At 37.8% G+C, this 18,079-nt stretch overlaps 2 pseudogenes; one reads left to right on the top strand and one right to left on the bottom strand.

Annotated features, from left to right (window-relative positions):
* The first annotated feature begins 34 nt into the window (after positions 1-34).
* On the top strand, positions 35-2,123 carry LOC149226419 (L-type lectin-domain containing receptor kinase S.4 pseudogene; annotated as a pseudogene).
* Positions 2,124-9,269: 7,146 nt separating this feature from the next.
* Positions 9,270-11,966, bottom strand: LOC149226420 (L-type lectin-domain containing receptor kinase S.4 pseudogene; annotated as a pseudogene).
* Between the last annotated feature and the right edge of the window lie 6,113 nt (positions 11,967-18,079).

An 18,079-nucleotide genomic window follows, 5' to 3' on the forward strand; every position in this document is an offset into this window, starting at 1 on the left:
GCATCCATTCTCCATGCACCTACCTAGGGGTAGAATGGCCCGTTTTCTGGCACCGGCCGGAAAATCGTCCGGCTCCGGCCACCGGAATGTCTCCGCCCTCCGCCACCCTCCCCTGGCAATCCTGACATTCCTGCAACGACCTGACAAAAAATCGGATTTGGATCGCAGGGAATGGGGCTTGACATCCCCTGACAGACTACTCCGATCCGGTTCTAATTCGAATTGTCACCCGCGCGCTGGTATTCATAATCATAACCCTCTTGCATAATGGCCAAGATTGCAATGCATAATCGCTGACCCAGAGAGGTAGACTACCCCTGATATCTATTCATGTTAACCTCTCAAATGTCCTTCTTGATTATATGTATGTTGGGTTTTCAGCATCCACAGGGCTGCTTTCTAGTGCTCATCGCCTTCTCGGATGGAGTTTCAGGATGAATGGGCCTGCACAGGACCTTGAACTCTCAAAGCTTCCTCAGATTACATCTGCAAATTCTATGGTGAAGACTAGAAGGTTCATAGTTGAGGTATCCATAGCTGTCGTAAGTATCACAGTTCTTGCAAGTCTGGCAGCAATTTACCTTATTAGGGGGATTCGACAGAGTGAGGTGATTGAAAAATGGGAGCTTGAATATGGTCCTCATAGATTCCCCTACAGTGAACTTAAAGTGGCCACAAAGGGATTTAGGGACAAACAGCTGCTGGGGTTTGGAGGTTTTGGCAGGGTTTATAAGGGCGTTATTCCCAGCACTGGGCGGGAAGTTGCAGTGAAGCGGGTTTCGCATGAATCCAAGCAAGGGGTGAGGGAATTTATTGCAGAGATTGCAAGCATTGGCCGGCTGAGGCACAGGAACTTAGTTCAGCTTCAAGGTTGGTGTCGGTATAAGGAAGAGCTTCTGCTTATCTATGATTACATGCCAAATGGTAGCCTTGACAAGCTCTTGTTTGAGAGCACACAGAATATGTTGACTTGGTCGCAGAGGTATACAATTTTGAAAGGGGTTGCTTCGGCTTTGCTTTATCTTCATGAAGAATGGGAGCAGACAGTAGTCCATAGAGATGTCAAAGCAAGCAATGTATTATTAGATGCATATTTGAATGGCAGGTTAGGGGACTTTGGGCTTGCTCGTTTATATGAACATGGTTCAAATCCTCACACCACCCATGTAGTTGGAACTATTGGATACCTTGCTCCAGAGCTTCCTTGTACTGGTAAGGCCACAACAAGCACTGATGTGTTCGGATTTGGGGCTTTATTGCTTGTGGAAGAAGACCCATTGAGCCGAAGATGTCTCCCGAAGAATTAATTTTGGTTGACTGGGTTCGAGAGTTGCATTCCAAGGGAAAGCTTTTGGAAGCAGTTGATCCTAGACTTCTTAATGAGTACCCTGTTGAAGAAGTTGGGCTCGTTCTTGAACTGGGTTTGCTCTGTTCCCATCCTCATCCCGAAGCTCGACCTAGTATGAGAGAAGTAGTGCAAATGCTTGCAGGCGATAAAGCACATCCTGTGCCACCTTCTGAACCTCCTTCGGCAGACACACCTACAAGAACTGAAAATCTTGATGAATTCATTGTTTCATTTTCTTCATACAAGCATGGTTCATCTATTGCTATCTCACATCCTAACAGAAGCTCAGATGGTAGGCTAGTTTTCACACCGGATAGAACATCACCACTTTCACTGTTAGCAGCAACAACTTGAAAGGTGTGTGTAATTAAAACAAGTCATGGAGTAACTGTTGTTGAAAAAACATATTTATTTTGGTCCGTTGGTGCATGATCCATGTCTTCTTGTTTATTGGACTGGCCAATGATGAGTTACTTCCTCTTCAAACAGACTAAGAGCTGGAGTTCCAGAGATACAGAGCTTGGAGTTTTCCTTTTGATATATCAGAAAAAAAGGCTAACAGATCTGAAGTCTATGATTGCTGAGTGTAGACAAACTGTGTGCAGTTTTACTAATCTTCAAAGAGTATTTGATGCAACAAAATGTAGTGATTTTTCTTCAGTTGACCCAGTTTTTCATCTCAGCAAATGGCTTGATTATCTGATACAACAGAGTGTAAATTTAGAGGAGAATTTCTTCTCTGATGTTTAAATTATATTTACAATTCACAAAAAAATAACAGTGTGTGTTGAGTTTCTTTCAAGTGTGAAGATATGCCGAGTTACATTATCTGTGTAACTAGCAGTTTCCATTGTATATGAAATGCATAAAGAAATCTCTGGCTTGCATTCTTGTGCTTCAGAAACAAAGTTGTTTCCCAATTGTATTTTTGATTTTAGGGGCGACATTGTTTCAATGTTTGTACATTCCTTATAGAAAAAAAGGTGAACAATCATCTGTTCCCTCTATATTAAAAAAACAATCCTTGTTGCTTTATGTACTTCTTTGTTATAGTTTTAAATATTTTGAATTTCCTATTTATCTTCACAATTTTTCTGCTGTAGATTCTTCTCTAATTGCTATAGGTTTCTCTCCAGGTAAAACAATTTAGTATCAAGTGGTTGTTGGTTTCAAAGGGGGACATCTTTGTTGCCAAGTTGAAGAAGCTTGGTTTGCAGAATCTTGTGTTCTTGAGGCCTTGTTTTGAGGTCTTGATCAGAAAGCTAGAGAAATCTCATTTTCTAGGTAAAGAAGCTCAAGTTGGACAATGTTGTGTTGTTGTAGTAGTGATTATTTTGAGGTAGCTAGCTAACAATTTTTATCTAACTTCTTCGGAAAATGAGGAACTGATGTATACAAGCACTATATATGCAAGCACTGTATATGCAGAGTATACAAGCACTGTATACAAGCACTGTATATGCAGAGTTTAGGGCATTAGTGGCTTTATAACTTATGCTACAAACAAATGACAAAAAACAATTTTAGGGAAGAAAAATTTGGCTGTAAGTTCTAATAATCAAAAGCAAATAGTTTCTATTCTATGAAGCCTGATTTGGTACTTTTGAAGAAGATTACAAACTTGCCCATGCCCAGGTCTGATACCACTTGAAAGCTTGGTATTGCATATTCAAGTGTCAATGTTTGATAATTGGGTGCTTGTGTGAATTTATTATCTTAACATCATGGATCTGCATATCATATCTTTGTTTAGATGGACATAATGAATCACTTCTAGAGGCTACAATTTCTTTTTTCTCCTTGTAAACAAATAAACCCTTACATCCATACCAACCAATACATTATGCATCCTGTCCTTACTCTATAACCTTCAATGCTTACATAAATACAAGTTTGTAGTTTTATAAAGTACACAAATAAAAAATATGTCCATACCAACCAACACATTTGTCTCCTTTACATAAGAAATCATGGTGCTGTCCATGCTTTTGATGCATTCCTCCTGTCATTTGTGTTGTAGATGATCCATCCTCTTGTCAATTAATGACTTGAACCACTAACTTGACACTACTTCATTGTGCACTATGAAATTTTTATCTAACTTCTTCGGAAAATGAGGAACTGATGTATAAAAGCACTATATATGCAAGCACTGTATATGCAGAGTATACAAGCATTGTATATGTCTCAGATTTTATGGAGAAGAATCAGCAACTGTGGAGTATATATCAGATTTCAAGGCATTGGGTCAACAATCAACTGTGGATCTAATTCAGATTTGAAGCATTCCATTTCTTCATTTCTAGATTTCCTGTAACATGCCAGAGATTGTTTTATTTTTAGTTTATTGTTAGGATTTCATTCCTTAAAGCTAGTAGCTTTATTTCTCTGTAAAGTTGATCATTTTCAATGTAATAGGGGTTGGCTTTCAGGCCAAAGCGAGTAGTCTACCAAAAATCAAAGAAAAGGGTGTTGATTGCTTTGCTAAACAAAATCTAACCCATGTAGCATGCTTACAATAAATCCTCACTTAATTATATTATATGACTTGTCAAGATCAAATTCAAGGAAGTGAGCCTTCTTACTCATCTCCCTGGCCAATTTGATGCTCTGCAAGGTGATAATATTCTTTCTTATGATTTTGGAAGCTTGCGACTTGAATCGTTTTCTTAAAATGTTTGTAATAACCTTGTGGGAGACATTGAGGAGGGTTATAGGCCTCAAGCCTCAAATTTCTTGGCATAGTAACATACTACAATGTTGACATCATCATAGTTTCATATCATCTCATGACACAAATGATTGGGAAATATAGAAAATATATTTTGTTAAATATTGATTGAATCTCATATCAAGGTTATAATGTTTAAGTCACCTTTATGAAATTGTTGAAGTGATTTTCCTCTCCATCAACAAACTCTGGTTGATCAAAGACATGTTCACATATTTTAGAAACCTAAATGTGAGAACTAGATTGAGATTAAATGAAGATGTTCAATTTTGTGTACAGTTTCACCCATTGCTTACATACTTGTTTTAGTCCCTTTTAGCATTCAGTGAGTGAATTAGTGATCTAAGGTACCTTTTCTTTTCTTTTCTACTTTGCCTTATGGACCAGCATTGATCTCTTTTATATTTGCCTATGAATGGCTTGACATTGGTAATTCAACTATATGAATGAGTTATAGCTCATATTTAGCATGGCTCTTATTGATTTTGTCTGTATATCATTTAGTTGTGGCACGGTAATAGAATACGGTTATTTGCTTTTCTAAAGCATTAAACAAAGAGAGTGATTTGGTCACAAAATGAGAAATTTTGAATAATAATTCTAACGGTGCATCCATTTTCTATGGCTTCATTTCAAGCTTAAAAAGTGTATGTTGTAAATTTGTAACTTCCTTTTGTATCTATACACTACATCTCTGGAAGGGCAGGAATGGAAGTGAACAGATTCTTGAAATCTGCAAATGAATCTTCAGAGGAACAAACAGTGTTGTAGTGGGTAATAGACTGTCAAAGGATTTGATAAAGTCTGCGGATGAACCAACGGTGTTTTGGAATGTATTAAGTGAAAAGCAAAGCTATGTGAGCCAGAGGGGAGCCATCGAAAGCTAGACACACAAACCAGTGGCACCTCTACGTATTTTGAATCTGCTCCTTTGGGCACTCATTTTATAGTTCATGTTTCAAAACCACCTGATGCTTTAAACAAGCAAAATTCTCGAGATTTAATTTGAGTTACTCTTCCTCAAGGGAGAATACTCCTCCTGGTAAAAGAAAAAGGTGTTGTGTGACAACAGATAGGTGGCAAAATTTGCGTTGTTTAAAGGATATCTGACAGATTTTCAGGGAACAACTTCATGTCTCAGATTTTATGGAGAAGAATCAGCAATTGTGGAGTATATATCAGATTTCAAGGCATTGGGTCAACAATCAACTGTGGATCTAATTCAGATTTGAAGCATTCCATTTCTTCATTTCTAGATTTCCTGTAACATGCCAGAGATTTTTTATTTTTAGTTTATTGTTAGGATTTCATTCCTTAAAGCTAGTAGCTTTATTTCTCTGTAAAGTTGATCATTTTCAATGTAATAGGGGTTGGCTTTCGGGCCAAAGGGAGTAGTCTACCAAAAATCAAAGAAAAGGGTGTTGATTGCTTTGCTAAACAAAATCTAACCCATGTAGCATGCTTACAATAAATCCTCACTTAATTATATTATATGACTTGTCAAGATCAAATTCAAGGAAGTGAGCCTTCTTACTCATCTCCCTGGCCAATTTGATGCTCTGCAAGGTGATAATATTCTTTCTTATGATTTTGGAAGCTTGCGACTTGAATCATTTTCTTAAAATGTTTGTAATAACCTTGTGGGAGACATTGAGGAGGGTTATAGGCCTCCAGCCTCAAATTTCTTGGCATAGTAACATACTACAATGTTGACATCATCATAGTTTTATATCATCTCATGACACAAATGATTGGGAAATATAGAAAATATATTTTGTTAAATATTGATTGAATCTCATATCAAGGTTATAGTGTCTAAGTCACCTTTATGAAATTGTTGAAGTGATTTGCCTCTCCATCAACAAACTCTGGTTGATCAAAGACATGTTCACATATTTTAGAAACCTAAATGTGAGAACTAGATTGAGATTAAATGAAGATGTTCAATTCTGTGTACAGTTTCACCCATTGCTTATATACTTGTTTTAGTCCCTTTTAGCATTCAGTGAGTGAATTAGTGATCTAAGGTACCTTTTCTTTTCTTTTCTACTTTGCCTTATGGACCAGCATTGATCTCTTTTATATTTGCCTATGAATGGCTTGACATTGGTAATTCAACTATATGAATGAGTTATAGCTCATATTTAGCATGGCTCTTATTGATTTTGTCTATATATCATTTAGTTGTGGCACAGTAATAGAATACGGTTATTTGCTTTTCTAAAGCATTAAACAAAGAGAGTGATTTGGTCACAAAATGAGAAATTTTGAATAATAATTCTAACGGTGCATCCATTTTCTATGGCTTCATTTCAAGCTTAAAAAGTGTATGTTGTAAATTTGTAACTTCCTTTTGTATCTATACACTACATCTCTGGAAGGGCAGGAATGGAAGTGAACAGATTCTTGAAATCTGCAAATGAATCTTCAGAGGAACAAACAGTGTTGTAGTGGGTAATAGATTGTCAAAGGATTTGATAAAGTCTGCGGATGAACCAACGGTGTTTTGGAATGTATTAAGTGAAAAGCAAAGCTATGTGAGCCAGAGGGGAGCTGTCGAAAGCTAGACACACAAACTAGTGGCACCTCTATGTATTTTGAATCTTCTCCTTTGGGCACTCATTTTATAGTTCATGTTTCAAAACCACCTGATGCTTTAAACAAGCAAAATGCTCGAGATTTAATTTGAGTTACTCTTCCTCAAGGGAGAATACTCCTCCTGGTAAAAGAAAAAGTTGTTGTGTGACAACAGATAGGTGGCAAAATTTGCGTTGTTTAAAGGATATCTGACAGATTTTCAGGGAACAGCTTCATGTCTCAGATTTATGGAGAAGAATCAGCAACTGTGGAGTATATATCAGATTTCAAGGCATTGGGTCAACAATCAACTGTGGATCTAATTCAGATTTGAAGCATTCCATTTCATCATTTCTAGATTTCCTGTAACATGCCAGAGATTGTTTTATTTTAGTTTATTGTTAGGATTTCATTCCTTAAAGCTAGTATCTTTATTTCTCTGTAAAGTTGATCATTTTCAATTTAATAGGGGTTGGCTTTCGGGCCAAAGGGATTAGTCTACCAAAACTCAAAGAAAAGGGTGTTGATTGCTTTGCTAAACAAAATCTAACCCATGTAGCATGCTTACAATAAATCCTCACTTAATTATAGTACACATTTTCAGGTTAAGTTTTTGTTATGTACTATCTATAATTGTCATATTTGTGCCTCTGGAAACATATTAATCTCGTTAACTGAGTTTCTTTGAATAAACAACTGTTAGTTTATTTTATCAGTTTACATGGAATGTTAAATTAAACAAAGCCATAGTAGCTTTAAACAGGTGCATTTTTCATTATTCATATACATTCTTGGAAAACACCACTTTGAAATCAATCTTTGTTTGTGTTAGATATGGATAATGACCTAGAAGAAGCAATTCCCTTAATGACCTAGATGAAGCATATCTATGCCCTCTTAATTCTGACGTGATGGAATCTAGCTATATCTGAGCTCAGATAAATCTATTAGTCGTACAAGAAGACTTCATTAATAAATCTAGGGACTTCAAGTTCTGATGTGTAGTGATTTCACATCTGCTTAATAGGGAACTATTTCAACATCTCTTTGAAGTTTACAGAGATTTGGTGTCTTTATCAATCAATAATACTTGATAGCCCAATTGGGTTTGATACATGTATGCTTTATGATTATTATTGCCAGGTCTGAAGGCTTAAGTTATGAAATCATTCATTTTAACTGTCATCCGAGTTGGAATCTAAACATGAGTGGAGAGGTTCACTGCCCTACTCAGATTTTGTGGCAATTCCTGTTACTTTATGCTCATCCTTCAATAGTACCTATTCTGTAGATGAGCTACTTTCACACATATATTATAGTTGTTATCAATCAAATTGTGCACCCTGTTTAAGTTAGCTTCTCCTAACAAATCCATTAACATAGAATTTGATATATCAAGACCAATCAAGGCCATGACCTTATCATTCATCTTGCCCCAGTCCTCCTACTTCACGATGTCAGCCTTTGTGTCCTTCATACTGATTTCTACTCTCTTTCAATAAGAAAATATTCCATCTTCAACCTCCATAAATGGAAGTTGTGGCCATAGAATTTATCGATCTCTAAATGTCTAGATGTCATTTCTCCTACCACATATATCTTATTAGCCTCTCACTGAAGCTAGCTACCTCAAAATAATCACTACTACAACAACACAACATTGTCCAACTTGAGCTTCTTTACCTAGAAAATGAGATTTCTCTAGCTTTCTGATCAAGACCTCAAAACAAGGCCTCAAGAACACAAGATTCTGCAAACCAAGCTTCTTCAACTTGGCAACAAAGATGTCCCCCTTTGAAACCAACAACCACTTGATACTAAATTGTTTTACCTGGAGAGCAACCTATAGCAATTAGAGAAGAATCTACAGCAGAAAAATTGTGAAGATAAATAGGAAATTCAAAATATTTAAAACTATAACAAAGAAGTACATAAAGCAACAAGGATTGTTTTTTTAATATAGAGGGAACAAATGACTGTTCACCCTTTTTTCTATAAGGAATGTACAAACATTGAAACAATGTCGCCCCTAAAATCAGAAATACAATTGGGAAACAACTTTGTTTCTGAAGCACAAGAATGCAAGCCAGAGATTTCTTTATGCATTTCATATACAATGGAAACTGCTAGTTACACAGATAATGTAACTCGGCATATCTTCACACTTGAAAGAAACTCAACACACACTGTTATTTTTTTGTGACTTGTAAATATAATTTAAACATCAGAGAAGAAATTCTCCTCTAAATTTACACTCTGTTGTATCAGATAATCAAGCCATTTGCTGAGATGAAAAACTGGGTCAACTGAAGAAAAATCACTACATTTTGTTGCATCAAATACTCTTTGAAGATTAGTAAAACTGCACACAGTTTGTCTACACTCAGCAATCATAGACTTCAGATATGTTAGCCTTTTTTTCTGATATATCAAAAGGAAAACTCCAAGCTCTGTATCTCTGGAACTCCAGCTCTTAGTCTGTTTGAAGAGGAAGTAACTCATCATTGGCCAGTCCAATAAAGAAGAAGACATGGATCATGCACCAACGGACCAAAATAAATATGTTTTTTCAACAACAGTTACTCCATGACTTGTTTTAATTAGACACACCTTTCAAGCTATCGCTGCTAACAGTGAAAGTGGTGATGTTCTATCCGGTGTGAAAACTAGCCTACCATCTGAGCTTCTGTTAGGATGTGAGATAGCAATAGATGAACCATGCTTGTATGAAGAAAATGAAACAATGAATTCATCAAGATTTTCAGTTCTTGTAGGTGTGTCTGCCGAAGGAGGTTCAGAAGGTGGCACAGGATGTGCTTTATCGCCTGCAAGCATTTGCACTACTTCTCTCATACTAGGTCGAGCTTTGGGATGAGGATGGGAACAAAGCAAACCCAGTTCAAGAATGAGCCCAACTTCTTCAACAGGGTACTCATTAAGAAGTCTAGGATCAACTGCTTCCAAAAGCTTTCCCTTGGAATGCAACTCTCGAACCCAGTCAACCAAAATTAATTCTTCGGGAGACATCTTCGGCTCAATGGGTCTTCTTCCACAAGCCACTTCAAGCAATAAAGCCCCAAATCCGAACACATCAGTGCTTGTTGTGGCCTTACCAGTACGAGGAAGCTCTGGAGCAAGGTATCCAATAGTTCCAACTACATGGGTGGTGTGAGGATTTGAACCATGTTCATATAAACGAGCAAGCCCAAAGTCCCCTAACCTGCCATTCAAATATGCATCTAATAATACATTGCTTGCTTTGACATCTCTATGGACTACTGTCTGCTCCCATTCTTCATGAAGATAAAGCAAAGCCGAAGCAACCCCTTTCAAAATTGTATACCTCTGCGACCAAGTCAACATATTCTGTGTGCTCTCAAACAAGAGCTTGTCAAGGCTACCATTTGGCATGTAATCATAGATAAGCAGAAGCTCTTCCTTATACCGACACCAACCTTGAAGCTGAACTAAGTTCCTGTGCCTCAGTCGGCCAATGCTTGCAATCTCTGCAATAAATTCCCTCACCCCTTGCTTGGATTCATGCGAAACCCGCTTCACTGCAACTTCTCGCCCAGTGTTGGGAATAACGCCCTTATAAACCCTGCCAAAACCTCCAAACCCCAGCAGCTGTTTGTCCCTAAATCCCTTTGTGGCCACTTTAAGTTCACTGTAGGGGAATCTATGAGGACCATATTCAAGCTCCCATTCTTCAATCACCTCACTCTGTCGAATCCCCCTAATAAGGTAAACTGCTGCCAGACTTGCAAGAACTGTGATACTTACGGCAGCTATGGATACCTCAACTATGAACCTTCTAGTCTTCACCATAGAATTTGCAGATGTAATCTGAGGAAGCTTTGAGAGTTCAAGGTCCTGTGCAGGCCCATTCATCCTGAAACTCCATCCGAGAAGGCGATGAGCACTAGAAAGCAGCCCTGTGGATGCTGAAAACCCAACATACATATAATCAAGAAGGACATCTGAGAGGTTAACATGAATAGATATCAGGAGTAGTCTACCTCTCCGGGTCAGCGATTATGCATTGCAATCTTGGCGATTATGCAACAGGGTTATGATTATGAATACCAGCGCGCGGGTGACAATTCGAATTGGAACCGAATCGGAGTAGTCTGTCAGGGGATGTCAGGCCCCATTCCCTGCGATCCGAATCTGATTTTTTGTCAGGCAGTGGCAGGAATGTCAGGATTGCCAGGGGAGAGTGGCAGAGAAGGAGGGTGGCGGAGCTCCAGGAGGATGGCGGAGGGCGGAGACATTGCCGGTGGCCGAGCCGGACGATTTTCCGACCAGTGCCGGAAAACGGGCCATTCTACCGCCTAGGTAGACTACTCCTTAACTATTAAATGCCCGTATGGAGGCCGGCTCTACCATGGATGTCGAGGGGGTCATGGGCGCATCCATCCTCCATGCATCGTTAATCCGGCAGCCAGCTTTCCGTTTCCGGGAACGCGGGACCCACCAGCCTCCAGCGTGCATCGGGACCCATTTTCAAACCTCCCCTCGCGCCAAAAGACCATTTTCGCTATTCGCGCTCCCGTTCGAACCTGCTCTGCCTCTGCAACCCGTCTGGACGAAACACGGCCTCTGCAACCGCTCCTGTTCGAACCTGATCTGCCTCTGCAACCCGTCTGGACGAAACACGGCCTCTGCAACCGCTCACAGTGGCTTCCCCCTCGCAGGGAATCCCGGGCTCCTGGTAAATTAAAAATACCTGTTAGTAAATTAAAAATCCCTGCTATTAAAAATGCCTGTTAATAAAAATCAGAGGCATTTCATGAAATGTAGTTGTCTGACCACCGCAAATTAATCCTTGAAGATTTTATTGTGAATCAAGCCATGCACAATGAATTATACAACTTGCATCTAACTTGTATCGAACAAAACAACCCTGCCATGCAGACTAGCTTTAACAACTGCCATGCAGAGGAAGCTTCTTTTGTAAATCCTTCACTCTATTAATCATATGCAAAGGATGATTCCCGACATTTTCAAGTTTCTGTGTAAAATATTCTTTCACATTTAGAGACATGGGAAATTCATAAATCCATCAACCCTGATGATTACATTATGATCAAAACTCAAAAAATACAGAACCAATTACAAAGAAATCGAGGAAAAGAGAAAGGTCTTGGTTCCAAGACATAACAAAGTTCTGAGGTCAATTCATATACCTGCATAAACCTTGCACTTTATTACATTGTTGTGAACATAAAATCCAGGCATCCCCATGATTCTGACTCGGACAGGAACCTGTTTCGTTTGCCTCATGCCAGCATGTAGGATGTCCTCCATGTAGACTGAATCGAAATCAGTGAGTTTATCAACTCTGAATACAGGTAGGGGAGGGTGAAATCAAATAACCCTCTCCAAGCCCAGAGGATTCATATTATTTAATATGGAAAATGGGCACTAGAAAACTTCACACACTCCATATATTCGATAATGTCTCTAGTCTCTCAGCAAACTCTTATTTCTATCACTCAAAACCTGCATCTCTTTTACTAGTATAAAATAGAAGATAGTCAAACACCAACTATACACTGGCAGGTATTCACAACGATAACCTTAGTGAATTAAGTAACCAAATAACAAAATTTTATATCAGAGAGAAACTTAGTTAAAAGTTTAGTAATGTAGTCCAATGGATCATTGTTGATTAAGTGGGCGATAAATAAACTACATATTTTTGTGATTTTAAAACAGAAAGTCCTGATCTGTTTCTCCAACCGACAAGGCCTAAGATGTTGTGAGATTATACTGAAGAAATAGAAACTTTAGAGGTATAGGGCACTTTGTACCCGCCCATGAGGAACACAGGATCACCAAACCCAGGTACAGGAAATTCAGGGCATACTGCAAGCACAATGCAAACACATACCTATTAATGATTAATAGGTATACGCTCCCAAACCAATAAAAATTGTTATACTCTCCCAAACCAATCCAGGAGGCTATTCGCAGAGTTGGGTTATGTTAGATTAATTTTGCAAAGCAAGAAAGAACGAAAATCGGAGGAATGCAACCGTAGCCCTGAATGAAACCAACTATCAATGCTGAAAATGCTTTCTAAAGATTAAATTATGGGCAAAGAAAAAAATATTATATGAAAAAGCAAACTTACACTTCCCACCGAAATAAAACATAAGAACATAATCTTCTCATCGCATTTTCTTCTTCAACATATGGTCTCTCTCTCTTGATTGAAATGCCAATGGTCTTTTTCTTGATTGAAATTTCAATAGTGTGTTAAAACCCTAGAATTACCTGAAATAAAAATAATAACAACTATTCTACTCTCCCAAACCAATCCAATCCAATCCAGGTCAGAGCATTGTCTAGTAGAGTTGGGGTATGTGGAGCAGCACCAATACCAATCGTGGCTGGAGGAGGTGGAGCAGCACTAATACCAACTGTGGCTGGAGGAGGTGGCGCAGTAATAATTATTGCAGGAGGAGGAGTGTTGATAGTGCTGCAAATCACTCACACCCAAGGTATTAGTAAACATCAATACTTCAAACTGAGGGTTGTGCAACCCAATACATGAGAAAAAGAAAAAGAAGAAATAAAGGGTTGTGAACAAGTTTTCAAGTTTATCCGATACATACCTCGACCCTGAAGCGTATGTGCAGCTCCCATAGCCTGTAATCACATAGACCCAACATACAACTTCTTATCTGATAGAAAGTGTACAAGTAATAACCAGAACAATTATCCAATGCAATTAAACAAAACATATATACTTGTTTTTCTAAGGCTTGGAAAACTCTAGTTTAGAATTTTACACAACAAGATCTTCAATTTCTTGTTGCAAAAGATGGATGGCAAATTGAAACAACTGGCCAATGCCAGAAAAATACTTGGCACCCAGAAGTAAAAATGACCAAAAAGTTACATAAACATTAGAGGACAAATGCCATTAGATATCTACAGGTCAAATCATTACCATGCTAAGACTGCAATTTAGTAAGAGGCTAGACAATAAGCATCCTTCCTTTATCACCTTTAGAACTCACAGAACCAACTACAGAGCATTTGCACCAGCTTTGCTAATCATATTAGGAAAGGCTAAAAATTGCCTTAAAAGGAAGCCAGTATCAAACTTCAAATAAATTAGCATTTTCACTGCAGATTAAGAAGAAGATAGACTTTTCACTTTGAGCTTATAATAAGCTGTAAATAATATTTCTGCTGCAATACTAAGTCAATCTTCTAATACCTATAATATATGAGGGCTAATCACAACATCAAACCTCTAAACCCTTTTTCTTTTATCCACAACGAAGGCACTAGAGTTTAACAGGAGGGATATTAAGTTCAAACTCATGGTAAACTTTGATCGAGGTGAGAAACTAGATAAAAGTCTCAGACCTCTGGTATGCCGCCCTTGAATGGAATGCCATTGAAAGAGTTACTGTCTCTGAAAAGGTCCCTGTAGCCTATTAGGGCCAGTTATAGCATCAAACCCATAAACCCTTTTTGTTTTTATCCACAACAAGGCACTAGAGTTTAACAGGAAGGGAACTCATGTTCAAACTCCTGGTCAAGTTGGATTGATATCTGAAACTAGTTGCAAGTCCAATACTTCTGGTATTAAGCCCCTATATGCAACCCTTGAATGCAATGCCAGTTAAAGAGTAATCTCCCCTAGGATATTCAATCATAAGCTTCTAAAAAAATAACATGCATATCATATGGACACTTTGTTATGTAACTGTTTTGACTTCATCTCAGCATAACAAAGTGGAACAAACTGATTAAAGTTGTATAACAGTTTTTTCTTTGCAACAGATTTTGCATGTTATTATGTTTCTTTCAGCAATGTATTGATTATACCAAGATGAAGCATTTGAAAGTCTATAATACTGTTTTGTGCATGGGTAGGAAATATTGAAGGGGAGATAGGGAATTATGCTCTAAATGTGTTTATATCTGGTGGGGTCTTGAGTGTAAATTGTACACACTACAAAAAATTGCATTTCAAGTGGTGTTCAATATTTATAGTATGAACTGTTGCTCATATGTTTAGTCAATATTCATGTTCCCTCATTTGTATAGGGATTTGAAGAATGAAGAAGTGGGACTTGATCAATGAGTTGGAGGTTGAGGACCCAGAAGGAATGATAGAGTTTTTAGCGGAAGATTTGACATGGACAGAAGTAGCAGGAGACCAAGTCGCGATTATTCCATATTGTCGACTTGAGGATTTTATAAGTGGCGAGCAAATGAGGGAAAGTGCACCTACTCAATTTGTTGCTAAAACTCGACGAATTAAAGATGTGAAGGATATCAAGAGGACAAATTCTTCAACATATCTAGAATATGTTGTGTGAGTCTCTCTCTTTCTCTCTCTCTATCTATCTCTCTCTCTCTCTCTATATATATATATATATACAATTTTGATTTTAAGTTCACTATGTCAAAGATGCATAAATATTTTATTTAATTTTTGGTAAATTCTTGATCACAGATATTGGTGTGCCTATGGTCCAAATCATGTACAATCCAACAATGTAGCTGAACCTGGATCCACAACTAAGAAACGTCTTCCACGTCACAGCATCAAAGTTGGTTTTCAGTGTCACTTTATTATGTGACGACTTGCTCTTAGACCAAATGATGTCGTTCTAATATATACAACATGCAGACATATTGATGACAAAAATGTGGTTTGTCATGGAAATGAGGCAAATGACATGCCCAAGAAATTCAATTTTGCGCCACATTTAACAGAGAATATACGAACTATTGTTGAAGATTTGGTTCGTGATGGTTTTAATGCTACGATGATCTGGGAAAAATTTATCTTTGATTTAAGGTATGGATCTGGTGAGTTCTTCACAGGGGCACCTCGAGATTCTTTCATGACAAGAAAGGATGTGTCAAACATGTACAATAATATCAAGAGGCTAGAGTATGTGAAGCATGAAAGTGATCCAATGAGTGTGGATTGTTGGGTTAGTGAGTGCCTAGAGAGCTTTTTCTTCTACCAACAACAAGATGTTATTAAAAACATCCCTTTCATTATAGGCATACAAACTAAGTGGATGCTTTCAATGATGGTGAAATACTCACACAACAACATGTTATCAATGGACTCCACTTTTAGCACTAACAAATATGGGGTAAACATATTTACCAAAACTTCATTTTTCCTGTTTTATTTCAATTTCGTCCTCTTATATGCTTATAATCTTGTTTTCTTATTGTAATGCAGTATCAACTGTACACCATAATGGCTTTTGATGATCATCACAATGGGATTCCAGTGGCATGGGTAATATCATCACGAAATGGTACTCCTGATATTTGTAAATGGATGTCACAATTATTTGCAAATAGGAAAAAGCAAAACCCAGATTGGCATGTCCGAGCTGTCATCACAGATGATGCAGCAGTAGAAATCGAGGCATTAAGGTGAACTAACTTTTTCTTTTTAGAAGAGATAAAAAGCAATAATGTTCAAGGATTTTCTCTTATAATGTTATATTATTTCAGGACTTGCACAAACTGTACACTATTATTGTGTGTATGGCATGTCCGTAGAGCGTGGTTGAAAAATGTTGGAACCAAAGTCAGGGGAAAGGAAAATAAAGTCTGTATCTTCCGTGCTCTAGGATTAATCATGCATTCGTGTGAAGATGATGCATCTGTGCAACATGAAATTCAAAGTTTCTTTGATGAATTCAAAGAAGAAACTGTGTTTTTGGATTATTTTGCAACCAACTGGTTAAACAACAACAAATTATGTAAGTTTCTTAAAGTTGCATTTTATCAGTTTATTTTGTAATTGACCATTTTCTATTGTTTCTTCGCATCTAATATATGTTTTTTTTCCAGATATGTGGGCAAAAGCATATAGGGACTTCCCACATTCCAACCAGGATACTAATAATGCTATCGAATCTTATCACCGATATCTAAAGCAAAGGTACCTCTGTGAGAAGAATAATGCGTCCCATAGAAGGGTGGATTGGTTGTTGCACCTATTATTAAAAAAGGTTGAGTTGTATTACATTCACATGCAACGTCTAAAAAATGATGGTTTTGTCCGAGCTTCAAAAATTGAGCAACAAATAAATTTAAGTAAGTGCAAAGCAAAGAATATCCCAGATGAAGATTGTATGGCTGATGGGAACAAGGAAAGTGAGTATTTGGTTCGTAGCCAAACTATGGCAACTCGTGATACATGGTATCATGTCATCTACAAAGGGCTGAACCTAAACTTTTGTAATTGCAAATGGGCCCTAAATGGCAATATTTGTAAGCATATTCTAAAAGTTGAGATGGTAGTGACTAGTAATGTTTCAAGGGGCAATGAATTGCCTAATGTCTCTAGGTCTATTACAGAAAGGCCTGGATATTTACTTGATTTAAATGAATCATTTGTAATGAGCCTAGAAATTGAAATGAACCTTCCAGCTTCTCCTTCCACTTATTCAACCATTGTAAGGCCAGATAGCGCCCTAACAATCGATGAGGAAATTAAACTTGTGATGTCATCAACTCATAAGAGATTGAGGGGTTTATTACAAATAACACCCACAACTTTGGAGCAGGCATATGCACTAAATCAATTGGTAAAAAATGTAAGCCAAGAGTACAATAATAAAAAATTTGATGTTGTAACTCCATCCAAGGTCACTACCAAGAGACGACATAGTTTCTTGAGCCCAACAAAAAAAGGTGGGCAAAGTGTTCCTGCGTTGAAATCAAGAAAATATGGACCACATTTTCTAAAGGTTGGACGGTGTTGTGGAAGGAAAAGAAGCATGAATGAACAATTGGAGATTTCTTCTACAAAAGAAATCAATCTGGACCACACATCTAGAAGGGTACAAGGTTCTTTTTTTCAAAACACTGGTATGGAAATATCAATTGATGTATCATTTTATGTGAAATTCAAAATATTGTTATCTTCATTGCCTTCAATGCAATTGCATAACAATGTGTGTGTGTGTGTGTTTTTTTTTGTTACAGCTGAAGATTCCACATCTCATAATACTTCAAGTTGCCAAGTTCGTTTATTTCATGAGAATAATGTGGATCCAAATATGGGGGGTTCATTGATTCATTTTCCATTTGATTCACCACGTCCACCTCTCCCGTTTGATCATCAAACCCCCTGGTTGTTTCCACCAATTGCACCAAATTCATTCATTGGGCAGCCTACTTCAACCCATAACATTTTGGTTCCACACCCTAGGGTGATGCCCCCTATTGTACAACTAGTCGGATTGTATCGCTGCTTGCACTCTATACAGGAAATAGCAGGTGAAGAGAACAATCAAAGTGCCAGCAATCAATGGCGAGATGACAAATATTCGAGCTGATGAGTATTCATGGATATAATATGGGCATAACCCTATAAATGGATCTCCTAATCCAAGAACATGTTGTGTGCATGA

Source organism: Pinus tabuliformis, chromosome J, assembly GCF_031772625.1.
Source record: "Pinus tabuliformis cultivar Carrire ecotype Pingquan chromosome J, CPIR1, whole genome shotgun sequence".
Taxonomy (NCBI): domain Eukaryota; kingdom Viridiplantae; phylum Streptophyta; class Pinopsida; order Pinales; family Pinaceae; genus Pinus; species Pinus tabuliformis.